At 40.1% G+C, this 16,204-nt stretch overlaps 1 pseudogene; it reads left to right on the top strand.

Moving 5' to 3' along the window:
- Positions 1-309: 309 nt before the first annotated feature.
- The window catches only part of LOC131410385 (large ribosomal subunit protein eL8-like), a 38,177-nt pseudogene continuing 22,282 nt past the window's right edge, over positions 310-16,204 (top strand).

The following is a 16,204-nucleotide window of genomic DNA, read 5'->3' as shown; positions in this document are numbered from 1 at the left end:
TTAAGAGTTTGAGCAGTGGCTGCGGCCCACCTGTCCTGGGTGTTATGACAGGAGCCTCAGCTGTGATGTCACAGTCGCTCCGTGGTCTTTCTGGCCCATACACCCAGAGGTGGGCACCTCTAGAGCCACTCTTTGCTGTGTGAGCTTAGCCCCCAGGGTTTCCAATCTTTGCTAAGCATTTAAAAAAACCCTGTGGAGCTTTAGAAATCCTTGAACTCCCGGGGTGGGAGCCAGGCATCAGTATTTTTCAAGACCTCCAGGTAATTCTGTTGTGCAGCAAAGCTTGAGGACCACTGGGGCCTCGGCCTGATGGTAGAAGCTTCACTGAGGTCGCCTGTAGGAAATCAGAAGTATGAACAGTGGACTCGGACCCAGGATCCCCCATCTTGGGAACCTGCATATTCAAGAGGTCAGATGGCCATGCAGAGGGCGCTGGCGCCCATTGCCGTAACGGACAAGCTGGCCCGTATGCACTCTGGTCAGTTCAGGGAGGAGGTTCCAAGGCTCACTGGGGGGAGAGGAGACCACCGTGAAAACAGACCTGTTGTGGGGGGAGGGACACTGACTGTCACACCACAGGCGTCCGAGTGTGGGCCATCTGTCAGTCACTCAGATTCCTTCTTTTGCTGGGATCATCCTACTTGCTACTAGGAAAGCACCGAGCTGCCCAGTGTCATGGGATTCCCACATCTTTGCCTCTTGAGTAATTAAGATAATAAGCAGAAGGCAAACCCACGAATTATTCTCAAGTAATGTGCCAAGAATGAGGGATTCCAAGGTTAATAATAGTTACTGTCCTTGAGAGTCTCTTAGATTAGTAGGGGAGTAGGAATATGTAAATAAATGCAGTACAATGTGATAATTCCATTGGAAAAGTTAGTATGTTACATGCTCAAGTAGTGGTAAAAATAAGTGCTAGCTTATCTTCCCGAGATGAACCCAGAAGTGTGCTGCGCACCTTATGTGGTCTTCTTTTTCCTGTCCCACGCCCCTTGCGCATCCTGCAGATGAGGGAGTTGCAGTTCAAAGGTTACATGACTTGCCGAAGTCTCGCAGTTAGTGAGAGGCCGAGCTCCACGTGCTTCCAGAATACAAGGACCCATCCACTGCTCTCCTGCCTCCCGCTGCAACGGCACAGGCAGCAAGTCAGTGGAGGGTTCATGGAAAGTTCCAGAAGGGAGAGGAGCCTGGATGGATTAATAGGAGCCCCTGGGAGAAGGATGATCTTAGGAAGAAAGCCAGTGAGGGTGGGGATTGCATCTGTCTTGTGCACTGCTGAGTGCCAGTGTCTGGCTCGTCGTAGGCAATGGATGTGCAGCGGGATGATTAAATGGAGAGGATTCCACGGGGGCATGAGCGCGAGGAGGTGTCGAAGAACTGCAAGCAGCTCTGTGTAGGTGCGGTTCAAGCTCCAGGGAGGCCGGGCTCCTGATGCAGCTGGAGAAGCAGGTGAAGGCCATGTCATTGCTGGCTTGTGTGGGCCTTAAAGAGTGCTGGCTTTATCCTGTAGGTGATCGACTCCACCGAGGGGTTTAAAGCAGAGGCGTGACATGGCCATATTGGCTAGCTTTGTAGATGGATCACCTTGATATCTGGATGGACTTAAGGGAAGCAGAATAGGGGACGGGGATTAGCAGGAAGACTCTTGCACTGCTGTGGGCCTGAATAGAGACAGGGACAGGGGCATGAATTGGGGGGAACACAGATGTGAGCTAGGGAAGGGGCTTTGTATTGTCCATTAATATGCTCCTAATCTGGTACATAGAAGGGGCTGGATGACAGTGCACAACTGTCACTCCATTCAGACCACGGAAGAGATCAGGATACATTTCCAGAATATTTGGCTCTAACCATACATGTGACAAGAGGGTGGCATGTCCATTGCAGTGCTCCACTCACTTAAAAAGAAGGTGACCTGCACTTCCACTCCTAGGTACACTTAAGAGAACTGAGAACACACATCCACCCAAAAACTTGTACACATATGTTTGTAGCAGCATTATCCAAAATAGACAAAAGATGGAAACAACCTAAATGTCCGTCAATGGACAAATGGATAAACAAATTGTGGTATATCCATATAATGGAATAGTATTCAGCGTTAAAAAGGAAGGCAGTACTGATATATGTTGTACATGAACAAGGATGAACCTTGGAAATGTATATACTAAGTGAAAGAAGACAGACACAAAAGGACACAGAATATGTGATTCCATTTATATGAAATATCCAGAAGAGGTAAATCCATAGATAATAGAAAGTAGATTTGTGGTTGCTGGGGGTTGGGAGGAGGGAGAAACAATGTGTGCAGGGTTTCTTTTTGGAGAGATGAAAATGTTCTGAAATTAGATGGTGGTGCTGGTTGCACAACTCTGTGAATATACTAGAAACACTGAATTATATACTTTAACAGGGTGAGTTTTATGGTATGTGATGTATATCTCAATAAAGCTGTTATTTGACAAAAAGAAAGTGAAAGCCTTGTTTATGGTCAAAATAACATGAGGTGATTTTCTTTGATGGCAAGTTGGGGAGATGTATTCTCAGCGATATTTTATGTTGCTTTTGGGGCTTGTTTTCTGGAGGTCTGTAAGCACAGGCAGATGGTACCACAGGCCAGTGCACTGTCTGCCTCTTCCCTCTGTCCAGAGTCTCCCCAGAGAGTGAGTCACAGGGCTGGGACAGGAGCAGGTTGGGGAAATAGAGGGTCCGACGGCAAACTTCATTCCTGCCTGGCGCCCCTCTCTCGCAGCAGAGAAGCACCCACTAATCACCTCGTGCCCAAGGCCTCAGACCTTTTCACGTCCTTATCCTCGGGGGGCTTCACTGCAATGTGACATAAAGGATAAGGGGTTTCCAAGCAAATGTGGCGACCACAATCCTCTGAATTGTCCTCTTCCCATCGTGAAATGAGAGATCCCATAAGATGCTCCTCAGCTCCTGCCGAGCTACCTAAGACTGAAAGTCTGTGACTCCTGGGCCTAAGACGACTCAGGAGTGGGGGATGCAGCTGTGATGGCAGGAGGGCAGACTGTAGGAGGCCCCCAACACTGGCCGACAGAGTTGATTCAGGTTCGCTGCCCCCTGAAAGGCAGAAGAATTCCTTCCTGGAAGGCCCATCTCACCTCCTTCTTCTGGGAGACCTGAGCCACTGTCTGAACCAAAGGGTGTGATTGGAGTCAGTAGATGCCCCCTGCTCTCTTTGTTGTGTTCAGGAAATGGCCACCAGAGACTGAAGCCACATCAGCTGGGCCAGAGCCTGAATGGTGCCCAGGTGGGAGTCTGTGGAATCTGGCCCTGGGAGCGCATTCCCACTGGGAAGCCTTGTCAGTGTCTTGGTGTTGGCAGGGCAGTGTATAAGGGCAGGCTGCCTCTCAGCAGGGAGGTAGAGAGTACACACTGACGGGTGGAGAATCATTTAGGTATTGGTAGAGAGCACAGATAGAATGAAGTAGACACTAAGCTCTATTATTGTGAAGAAATTATCCACTCCCTCCGGTTAATTTAGTATTCTTTATGCAGCCTTTCCATGTTAAAAAAATTAAATGTACACACAAGTTTCAAAATATCTGTGAGAATAGAAATTTTATAGTCACACCTTCTTTTACTCCTTGCTGATAGTTAATATCCACAATGACCTTACAACCAAATCTAGTCATTTTCTTCATCCAGAAGCATAGAAAACGGATACGTTGTAGTTTTGAATATAAAAATGGGTAAGAGGAGGCAGAAGGACAGGGACCCTGAAAATTACCTTTTGGGGACACTCAGAAGCAGAGATCAATAACACATGTAGTGAATCAGCAGATGAGATAAAGCTACCTGCAAGATCTTTTCTAGAGTATGTCTGTTACTGCCTCTCGAGGGCCTTCTAGAGGACCCCCCAGCCACACCCGCTCAGGCTGGGACCTTCTCCCCGTGGACTTGCAGCCAGGTGTTTGGAGAAGTTTTAGCTACCCCCTCAACTCGGACCCTAGACCATAGCTGGTTATACAATTCTTTGAGAATGTGACTCTGCAAATAAGACTCAGCCCAGCCAAAACGAATTTTAACAAAACCCCAGCACCAGGGACCCTTCTCCTTCCTGGAGCCTCACTATGATGGGTGTGTGAGGACAGGAGGCAGCTCAAGGAAGACACACAGGGCAAAGCAGCTCTGGCATGTGGCTGAGACCACAGCCAACGGCCGAGTGAAACAGACCTCTGTGGCAGTGGTAGCCATCCAACAAGAAGCAAATTGTATCAAGTTCAAAGACTAATGCAAATTCATACTTTGAGACTAAAGATATTTATGAAAATAAGCAAATAAATGATGAAGCTAGACTTGATCCTTTAAAGGCATCTGTTAAAATTAAAAATACTCTTTCAGGGGAGGGAGGGAGGGATATATAGTGGAGCACAGAGGATTTTTAGGGCAGGGAAGCTCCTCTGTATGACACAGTAATGGCGGCTACAGTCATTATACATTTGTCCAAACCCACAGAATGTACACCAGCAAGAGTGAACCTTAACGTAAACTATGGATTTTAGCGAATAAGAACATCTCAATATTGGCTCACCAATTGTAACAATGTCAACCACACTAAGCAAGATGTCAAGGGGGAACTGTGTGCAGGAGGGGAGGGGGCATAGGGGAGCTCTCTGTATTTTCTGTTCAGTTCTCCTGTAAATCTAAAACTGCTCAAAAAAGAAGTCTATAAACTAAAAAAAAATACTCTTTGGCAAGATACAGCAATTTAATTTTTTTAGAAATAATTGGCTTTGTAGAGTGGAATCCTTTTGTAAACAATGATGCTAGGAATAGAGAACTGATGCCCACCATGTTGGCAAACTGGGAGAACAGGTCTTTTTTTTCTTTGATGGTGGTGATGGGCACATGTATAGGACACTAGAGTAAGATGCTGTATTTCCCACACACTTTAACACCAGCAAATTCCCCTTGGGTATTTGTCTGAGTATAGTTGGCAGACCCATGCATTAGATGTAATATGAATTAAGAAGTGCAAATCCTGGCCCTACCTGAAACTTGCCAGACTGGGGCTGGATCTCAGAAGCCTGCATTTGTAACCAACACTACAGGTAACTGTTACCCACACTACAGTCTGAGACCCACTGCAGCGTTATTTCCAGCACACAGCCCAGTGTCTGCATTTGGTAGGTGCTCAATACAGAAGTGAATTTATGGAAGAGGCATGGAACCCCAGGCCGTTGAACAGGATCATTACAAGAAGTTGGGTAAGGGGCTGCCCGATGGCGTAGTGGTTAAGTGCGTGCACTCTGCTGCGGTGGCCTGGGGTTCGCAGGTTCGGATCCTGGGTGTGCACAGATGCACTGCTTGTCAAAGCCATGCCGTGGCGGTGTCCCATATAAAGTAGAGGAAGATGGGCACGGATGTTAGCCCAGGACCAAGCTTCCTGAGCAAAAAAAGAGGAAGATTGGCGTCAGATGTTAGCTCAGGGCTCGTCTTCCTTACAAAAAAAAAAAAAAAAAAAAAGAAGTGGTTGGGCAATGTGAGATTCCTTCATGATCTAAAACTACCTATAGTTTATGCAAGCATGGGAGTAGAAAGGCGATATGTGCTTTATTGATAACCCACAGGAAAGCACACGAAATGATCTAGAGTTTTATAATCTGGCTGAATTCATGAGAGGAATCAGGGAAAATACTCGGGACTGGCCCACCTTTCCAGCAGTCACTTACTAAAGAGACTATGGTCCCTCCAGAGTGAGGCTGTTAGGTTCCAGTTGCAAACCTGAAGTTGTCTCCAGTGCTCTAAACCAAACTAGATTGAGGGATGCTGGAATAATATACTGGCTACAAGGTTTTCAAAGTTTCTAGGGTCACTCACTGTGATGAACTATTCATAAGAAGATAAGGTGGACTTGACAACAAAGAGCTCAAAGAGAAATCTAACAAGGGACTGTTCACCACAATTGATAACTGACAGCTTACTTCAGATGTGTTTGTTTGCTTATTTACTCACCAAATGTTTATTGAGCACCTACTGTGTCCCAGGCACTAGGGATACACCTGGGAATAACAAGACAAACAAGGTCTCTGTTCTCATGGAGCTTATAGAGGGAGACAGAGAATAAACAGCAAAATGAATTAATACCTTTGGATAGTGATAAGAGCTGAAGAAAGTGAAACAGGAGTCATGGCAGCAAGTGGAAATGCTATTTAGATAATGTGGTCAGAGCAGGGCCTCTGGGGAGGTAATATTTAAACTGACATCTGAAGGACATAAAGAGCCAACCCTCGGAAGATTTAGAGCAGCAGCAGCAGCAACAGCAAGTGCAAAGGCCCTGGGGCATATTCTGGGAACAGAAAGAAGGTCAAGGTGATTGGAACATGGTCAGTCAGGGAGAGTAGAGTATAAAAGGAATTTGGAGAAGAAAGGAGTCAGGATTGTGTTGCAAGTATAATGGGAAACCATTAGAGGTTTTAAGCAGGGGAGTAATACATTCAGATTTAATTTTTGCAAGAACATTCTGCTAATTCTTCAGGTGGGTAGTAGGTTCACAAGTGTTATTTTATTATTGTACTTTGTAAACTATAAAATATAATGTTATAATATTGACAACATAGAGTGTTTTACAAGTGAAAACACTCTGTCTTCCGTATAGAGAATAGTTTGTATAGGGGTAAGAGAAACATCAGGAGACCTGTGGAGGGATCAGTTAGAGAAGTTACGGAGGGCTCAGACTTGGATGGCAGCGACGGAGATGGAAAGAAGCAGACAGATTCACAAGATGTTTTGGAGACAAAAAGACAGGACTGACTTACTGATGAACTAGATGTGGAGGAATGATGAAAAAATGAGAAGAATCAAGGATAACTCAGATTTTTGTCTTGAACAACTAGGTGGATGGTGAAGGTATTTACTCAGATGAGGAAGACTGAGGTGAAGGAAAATTAGGGAACATGTTTAGGGGAAAGACTTCAAACTTCTGTTTTGACCATGCTAAGTTTGAGATGCCTATTCTTTTTCTAAAGGAGATGTGAAGTAGGAAGCTAGACACAGAAATCTGTTACACAGCATTGAGATCAGGGCTAGAGACATAAATGATAAAGTGATTGGAATAGGTATGGTAAGTGTACAGACTCAGAATCTCAGTTTCTAACTGGTGATTGTAGTCCATTTATATTTATTGCCATTTCTGATACATTTGGATTTATTTGTACCTTCTTATTTTCAGCTATTTTTACCATGTCATTTCTTTACTCCTTTTTTCTTTATTCTGTAGGGTTCATTTTATTCCCCTTTGTCCTCTTTACTGGTTTGAAAGTCATAGTTTTATTATATTTTATTTTTATGCTTTTAATGTTTACCTTTAAATTTTTATGGTGGCAAAATATACAAAACATAAATTTACCATTTTAACCATTTTTAAGTGTACAGTTCAGCAGCATTAAGTACATTCACATTGTTGTGAATGGTTATCACTTCTGTCTACTTCCAGAAATTCTTCATTATCCCAAATGGAAACTGCAGCCATTAAACAATAACTCCCCACTCCCTCCACCCCCCAGCCCCTGGTAACCACTATTCTATTTTCTGTCTTTATGAATTTGATGATTCTAGGTACCTCATATAAGTGGAATCACACAATACTTGTCTTTTTCTATCTGGCATATTTAACATAGTGTTTTCAAGGTTTATCCACATTGGAGTATATATCAGAATTTTATTCTTTTTTTATAGCTGAAGATGTACATACCACATTTTGTTTATCCATTCATCTGTTGATGGAAACTTGTGTTATTTCCACCTTTTGACTATTATGAATAGTGCTGCAGTGAACACTGGCATACAAGTATCTGTTCAAGTCTCTGCTTTCAATTCTTTTGAGTATATACCTAGAGTGGAATTGCTAGATCATATGGTAATTCTATTTTTAATTTTCTGAGGAATCATCAAACTGTTTTTTTGCAGTAGATGCACCACATTACATTCTTAACAGCAATGCACAAAGGTTCCAATTTTTCCACATTCTCACCAACACTTATAATTTTGTTTTTTTGACAGTAGCCAGCCTGATGGGTGTGAAGTGGTATCTCATTGCATTTTGATTTGCATTTCCCTAATGGCTAGTGATATTGAACATCTTTTCGTGTGTTCCTTGGCCATTTATGTATCTTCTTTGGAGAAATATCTGTTCAAGTTCTTTGTCCATTTTTGAATTAGGTTGTTTGGTTTTTTATTGTTGAGTTGTATGTGTTCTTTATATATCCTGGATATTAATCCCTTATCAGATAAATGATGTGAAAATATTTTCTCCCATTCTGTGGGTTTTCTTTTCGCTCTCTTGCTAGTGTTCTTTAATGTACAAAAGTTTTTAATTTTGATGAAATACAATTTATCCATTTTTTCTTTTGTTGCCTGTGCTTTTGGTGTCATATCCAAGAAATCATTGCTAAATCCAATGTCATGAAGATTTTACCCTATGTTTTCTTCTAAGAATTTTTTAGGTTTAGCTTTTACATTTAGATCTCTGATCCACTTTGAGTTAATTTTTTATATGTGGTACAAGGTAAGTGGTTACCCTTAAATTTTAACATGAATTTTTGACCAACCAAAATCTAAACTTAACCAATATTTCTAAAGAAATTAAATTGCTACTTAGCATACTTTAATCAGGGCCAGCCCCGTGGCTTAGTGGTTGGGTGCGCGTGCTCTGCTGCCGGCGGCCCGGGGTTTGGATCCCGGGTGTGCACCGACGCACTGCTCCTCCGGCCATGCTGAGGCTGCGTCCCATATACAGCAACTAGAAGGATGTGCAGCTATGACAGACAACTGTCTACTGGGGCTTTGGGGGAAAAATAAATAAATAAAATCTTTAAAAAAAAAAAAGAATACTTTAATCATCTCTTTTTTTTATTGATGTTTTAATGGTTTTTAACATTGTGAAATTTTGGGTTGTGCATTTTTGTTTGTCCATCACCATATATATGACTTCCTTCACCTCTTGTGCCCACCCCCCACCCCCACTGCCCCTGGTAACCACAGTCCAGTTTTCTCTGTCCATGTGTTGGTTTATATTCCACATATGAGTGAGATCATACAGTGTTTGTCTTTCTCTTTCTGGCTTATTTCACTTAACATAATACGCTCCAGGCCCATCCATGTTGTTGCAAATGGGAGGATTTTGTCTTTTTTTTATGGCTGAGTAGTATTCCATTGTATATATATATACCACATTTTCTTAATCCAGTTGTCAGTCGAGGGACACTTAGGTTGCTTCCACTTCTTGGCTATGATGAATAATGCTGCAATGAACATAGGGGTGCATAAACCTCTTTGGATTGTTGATTTCAGGTGCGTTGGATAGATTCCCAGTAATGGGATGGCTGGGTCGTAGGGCATCTCTATTTTTAAGTCTTTGAGGAATCTCCATACCGTTTTCCATAGAGGCTACACCAGTTTGCATTCCCACCAGCTGTGTATGAGGGTTCCTGTTTCTCCACATCCTCTCCAACACTTGTTGTTTTTTGTCTTGGTGATTATAGCCATTCTAACGGGCGTGAGGTGGTATCTTAGTGTTGTTTTGATTTGCATTTCCCTGATGATTAGTGATGTTGAACATCTTTTCATGTGCCTATTGGCCATCTGTATATCTTCTTTGGAGAAGTGTCTGTTCATTTCCTTTGCCCATTTTTTGATTGGGTTGTTTGTTTTTTTGTTGTTCAGTTGTGTGATGGAGTGTATTATGGAGATCAACCCCTTGTCAGATGTATGTTTTGCAAATATTCTCTCCCAGCTGGTGGGTTGTCTGTTCATCTTGATTCTGGTTTCATTTGTCTTATAGAAGCTCTTTAATCTGATAAAGTCCCACTTGTTTATTTTTTCTTTAGTTTCCCTAGTCTGGGTAGGCGTGTCATCCAAAAAGATTCCTTTATAATCAATGTCAAATAGTGTGTTGTCTATATTTTCTTCCATGAGTTTTACAGTTTCAGGTCTCACCTTCAGGTCTTTGATCCATTTTGAGTTAATTTTTGTGAGTGGCGATAGCACATGGTCCACTTTCATTCTTTTGCATGTGGCTGTCCAGTTTTCCCAACACTGTTTATTGAAGAGACTTTCCTTTCTCCATTGTATGTTCTTAGCACCTTTGTCGAAAATTAGCTGTCCGTATATGTGTGGTTTTATTTCTGGGCTTTCAATTCTGTTCCATTGATCTGTGTGTCTGTTTTTGTGCCAGTACCATGCTGTTTTGATTACTATTGCTTTGTAGTATGTTTTGAAGTCAGGGATTGTGATGCTTCCTGCTTTGTTCTTTTTTCTTAGGATTTCTTTATCTATTCGGGGTCTTTTGTTGCCCCATATAAATTTTAGTATTCTTTTTTTCTGTTTCTGTGAAGAATGTCATTGGGATTCTGATTGGGATTGCATTGAATCTGTAGATTGCTTTAGGTAATATAGACATTTTAACTATGTTTATTCTTCCAATCCATGTGCATGCGATATCTTTCCATTTCTTTATGTCATCATGGATTTCTTTCAATAATGTCTTGTAGTTCTCATTGTATAGGTCCTTCACCTCCTTGGTAAGATTTATTCCTAGGTATTTTATTCTTTTTGATGCAATTGTAAATGGTATTATCTTTTTGAGCTCTCTTTCTATTAGTTCATTATTAGCATACAGAAATGCAACCGATTTATGTAGATTGATTTTGTACCCTGCAACTTTGCTGTAGTTGTTGATTGTTTCTAATAGTTTTCCAACAGATTCTTTAGGGTTTTCTATATATACAATCATGTCATCTGCAAATAGTGAGAGTTTCACTTCTTTGTTACCTATATGGATTCCTTTTATTCCTTTTTCTTGCCTAATTGCTCTGGCCAAAACCTCCAGTACTATGTTGAACAGGAGTGGTGAGAGTGGGCAGCCCTGCCTTGTTCCTGTTCTCAGAGAAATGGCTTTCAGTCTTTCCCCGTTGAGTATGATGTTGGCTGTGGGTTTGTCATATATGGCCTTTATTATGTTGAGGTATTTTCCTTCTATTCCCATTTTATTGAGAGTTTTTATCATAAATGGATGTTGTATCTTGTCAAATGCCTTCTCTGCGTCTATTGAGATGATCATGTGGTTTTTATTCTTTGTTTTGTTGATGTGATGTATCACGTTGATTGATTTGTGGATGTTGAACCATCCCTGCGTCCCTGCTATAAATCCCACTTGATCATGGTGTATGATCTTTTTAATGTATTGTTGTATTCGGTTTGCCAATATTTTGTTGAGGATTTTTGCATCAATGTTCATCAGCGATATTGGCCTGTAATTTTCTTTCTTTGTATTGTCTTTGTCTGGCTTTGGTATCAGGGTGATGTTGGCCTCGTGGAATGATTTAGGAAGTGTTCCATCTTCCTCTATTTTTTGGAATAGTTTGAGAAGGATGGGTATTAAATCTTCTTTGAATGTTTGGTAAAATTCACCAGAGAAGCCATTTGGTCCTGGACTTTTATTTTTTGGGAGGTTTTTGATTACTATTTCAATCTCTTTACTTGTTATTGGTCTATTCAGATTCTTCGTTCCTTCCTGGTTCAGTTTTGGGAGGTTGTATGAGTCTAAGAATTTATCCATTTCTTCTAGATTGTCCAATTTGTTGGCATATAATTTCTCATAGTATTCTCTTATAATCCTCTGTATTTCCATGGTATCCGTTGTAATTTCCCCTCTTTCAGTTCTTATTTTATTTACTTGAGACTTTTCTCTTTTTTTTCTTAGTAAGCCTGGCTAAGGGTTTGTTGATTTTGTTTATCTTCTCAAAACAACAAACTCTTTGTTTCATTAATCCTTTCTACTGTTTTTTTGTTCTCAATTTCATGTATTTCTGCTCTGATTTTTATTATTTCTCTCCTTCTGCTGACTTTGGGCTTTGTTTGTTCTTCTTTTTCTAGTTCTGTTGGGTGTAATTTAAGGTTGCCTATTTGGGCTTTTTCTTGTTTGTTAAGGTGGGCTTGTATCGCTATGAGTTTCCCTCTCAGGACTGCTTTTGCTGCATCCCATATGGTTTGATATGCCATATTATCATTTTCGTTTGTTTCCAGATAGTTTTTTATTTCTCCTTTAATTTCATCAATGATCCATTGGTTGTTCAGTAGCATGTTGTTTAATCTCCACATTTTTGTCACTTTCCCAGTTTTTTTTTCATGGTTCATTTCCAGTTTCATAGCATTATGGTCTGAAAAAATGCTTGTTATGATTTCAATCTTCTTAAATTTATTGAGGCTTGCTTTGTTTCCCAACATATGGTCTATCCTAGAGAATGTTCCATGCGCACTTGAGAACAATGTGTAGTTAGCTGTTTTTGGATGGAGTGCTCTATATATGTCTACTAGGTCCATCTCGTCCAGTTTTTCATTTAAGTCTACTATTTCTTTATTGACTTTTTGTCTGGATGATCTATCCATTGGTGTAAGTGGGGTGTTAAGATCCCCTACTATTATTGTGTTGTTGTTAATGTCTCCTTTTAGGTTTGTTAATAGTTGTTTTATGTACTTGGTGCTCCTATGTTGGGTGCATATATATTTATAAGTGATATGTCTTCTTGGTGGAGTGTCCCTTTTATCATTATATATTTCCCTTCTTTGTCTTTCTTAACCTGTTTTATCTTGAAGTCTACTTTGTCTGATATGAGTATGGCAACACCTGCTTTCTTTTGTTTGCCATTAGCTTGGAGTATTGTCTTCCATCCTTTCACTCTGAGCCTGTGCTTGTCTTTAGTGCTAAGATGTGTTTCCTGAAGGCAGCATATTGTTGGGTCTTGCTTTTTAATCCACCCTGCCACTCTGTATCTTTTGATTGGAGAGTTCAATCCATTTACATTTAGGGTAATTATTGATATATGAGGGCTTAATGTTGCTGTTTTGTCACTTATTTTCTGGTTCTTTTGCGTTTCCTTTGTTTCTTGTCCCATTTGTTTCGGACTGCCAATTCAGTTTGGTTGTTCTGTCTTATGACTCTTCTAGTTTTCTCTCTTTTTTTTTTTTTTAATTTTTTGTTTATTGCAATAACATTGGTTTATAACATTGTAAAAATTTCAGGTGTACATCATTGTACTTCTATTTCTGCATAGATTACATCATGTTCACCACCAAAATACTAATTACAACCCATCACCACACACATGTACCCAATTATCCCTTTCACCCTCCTCCCTCCCCCCTTCCCCTCTGGTAACCACCAATCCAATCTCTGTCCCTGTGTGTTTGTCTATTGTTGTTATTATCTACTACTTAATGAAGGAAATCATGCAGTATTTGACCTTCTCCCTCTGACTTATTTCACTTTGCATTATACCCTCAATGTCCATCCATGATGTCACAAATGGCTGGATTTCATCGTTTATTATGGCTGAGTAGTATTCCATTGTGTATATATACCACAGCTTCTTTATCCATTCGTCCCTTGATGGGCACTTAGGTTGCTTCCAAGTCTTGGCTATTGTGAATAACGCTGCAATGAACACATGGGTGCATGCACCTTTACAAATTGGTGTTTTCAAGTTCTTTGGATAAATACCCAGCAGTGGGATGGCTGGATCATATGGTAGTTCTATCCTTGATTTTTTGAGGAATCTCCATACTGTTTTCCATAGTGGCTGCACCAGTTTGCACTCCCGCCAGCAGTGTATGAGAGTTCCCTTCTCTCCACATCCTCTCCAACACATGTTGTTTCCTGTCTTGTTAATTATAGCCATTCTGACGGGCGTCAGGTGATATCTCATTGTAGTTTTGATTTGCATTTCCCTGATAGTTAGTGATTTTGAACATCTTTTCATGTGTCTGTTGGCCATCTGTATATCTTCTTTGGAGAAATGTCTGTTCAGGTCCTTTGCCCATTTTTTAATTGGGTTGGTAGTTTTTTTGTTGGTAAGATGCATGAGTTCTTTATATATTTTGGAGATTAAGCCCTTATCAGATGTATGGTTTGCAAATATCTTCTCCCAATTGTTAGGTTGTCTTTTCGTTTTGTTGATGGTTTCCTTTGCTGTGCAGAAGCTTTTTAGTTTGATGTAGTCCCATTTGTTTATTTTTTCTATTGTTTCTCTTGCCCGGTCAGACGTGGTGTTTGAGAAGATGTTGCTAAGACTGATGTCGGAGAGCGTACTGCCTATGTTTTCTTCTAGAAGTTTCACAGTTTCAGGTCTTACATTCAAGTCTTTAATCCATTTGGAGTTAATTTTTGTGTATGGTGTAAGGTAAGGGTCTACTTTCATTTTTTTGCATATGGCTATCCAGTTTTCCCAACACCATTTGTTGAAGAGACTTTCTTTTCCCCATTGTATGTTCTTGGCTCCTTTGTCAAAGATTAGCTGTCCATAGATGTGTGGGTTTATTTCTGGGCTTTCGATTCTATTCCATTGATCTGTGTGTCTGTTTTTGTGCCAGTACCATGCTGTTTTGGTTACTATAGCTTTGTAGTATATTTTGAAATCAGGGAGTGTGATACCTCCAGCTTTGTACTTTTTTCTCAGGATTCCTTTAGCTATTCGGGGTCTTTTGTTGTTCCATATAAATTTTAGGATTCTTCTATTTCTATGAAAAATGTTGTTGGAACTTTGATAGGGATTGCATTGAATCTGTAGATTGCTTTAGGAAGTATGGACATCTTAACTATGTTAATTCACATTTAGGGTAATTATTGATATATGAGGGCTTAATGTTGCTGTTTTGTCACTTATTTTCTGGTTATTTTGCGTTTCATTTGTTTCTTGTCCCATTTGTTTCGGACTGCCAATTCAGTTTGGTTGTTCTGTCTTATGACTCTTCTAGTTTTCTCTTTGTTTATCTTATGTGGTTTTGTTTTTAATCATCTCATTTTATCTTATTTTTGTCCAGTATGTTAGCTCCACCTTGGTTTGACACCTCTGAATTAAAAATTGTTATCATCGTTTTCTATATTGTCATAATTTCTTTACATTTACTCAACTTTATCAACTTCTTTGATCACTATTGCTTGCTGAAGCCTATTACTCTTTCCTTTTGAGTCAAATTAATTATAATTCCAGAATTATAATTTTAAATAGTTCTCTCAGAGAGGCTTGTTAATGGTAAACTCTCCTAGTTTCTATCTAATAATTTACTTTGTGCTTACTGCTGAATGATATTTAAGCTAGATATACAATTATAGATTGATATTTTTCCTCAGCTCGTTAAAACTATTTTTCTATTTTCTTCTGGCTTCTATTATTGCATTTGAGAAGTCATTCTAATTAACATGCCTTTGTAGATGATGCATCTTTTTTTTCCTTTTTTAAATGGGAATTATAGTTTTGTTTTTTTTTTTTGAGGATGATTGGCCCTGAGCTAACATCTGTTGCCAGTCTTCCTTCTTTTTTTCTTTTTTCTCCCCAAAGCCCCAGTAGATAGTTGTATGTCATAGTTCTACATGCTTCTAGTTGCTCTATGTGGGACACCTCCTCAGCATGGCTTGATGAGCGGTGTGTAGGTCCACGCCCAGGATCTGAACTGGTGAACCCCTGGCCACCGAAGCAGAGCATGTGAACTTAACCACTATGCCACCAGGCCAGCCCCCTGATGCATCTTTTTTCTATGGCTGCTTTTAGGATCTCTTTTTCTCTTTGGTGTTCTGCAGTTTCACCGTGATGTGACTAATTGTAGATTTATTTTTATTTATCCTACTTGGGACTTGTGATTTCTGAGTCTGAGAATTTATGTCTTTCATTACTTCTGGAAAGTTTTGAGATGTTCTTATTCTACCCTCCATGTTTCTTAAGCCCGCTTTCCTATTTTCCATCTCTTTATCTCTCAGTGCTGCTTTCTGAGTGATTTCCTTTGATTTATCTTCCAGTTCAGTAATTATCTCTTCAACTGTACCCAATTCATTGTTTAATTCATTCAAGAGGTTTTCATTTTAATGGCATGGTTTTTAATTTCTAGAAGTTCTATTCCAGTCTTTTTCAAGTCTACCTATCCTTTTTATTGAGGAGAGTCTTGTTTATTTTTTTCAGTTTCAGTTTCTTTACTTATATTCTTAATAATTTAAAACACATTTATTTTGAAATCTTTCAGACTCCCAGACCAAGAAATCTTTATCATCTTCCTTTGTATATTTTTCTAATCAACTTTTTCACTGAAGATATAGCCCTTTGAACATTCTCAGGTTTACCCACATAAAATTTTAACATCCTGTCTTATTTGTGTCCACTGCCTCTTAGCCTGTCCACATACGAGCACT

The sequence above is a fragment of the Diceros bicornis genome, chromosome 9 (genome assembly GCF_020826845.1).
Source record: "Diceros bicornis minor isolate mBicDic1 chromosome 9, mDicBic1.mat.cur, whole genome shotgun sequence".
In the NCBI taxonomy this organism is placed as follows: Eukaryota; Metazoa; Chordata; class Mammalia; order Perissodactyla; family Rhinocerotidae; genus Diceros; species Diceros bicornis.
Note: the sequence above shows the minus strand (reverse complement) of the source record. Positions and strands in the feature narration are given on the sequence as shown.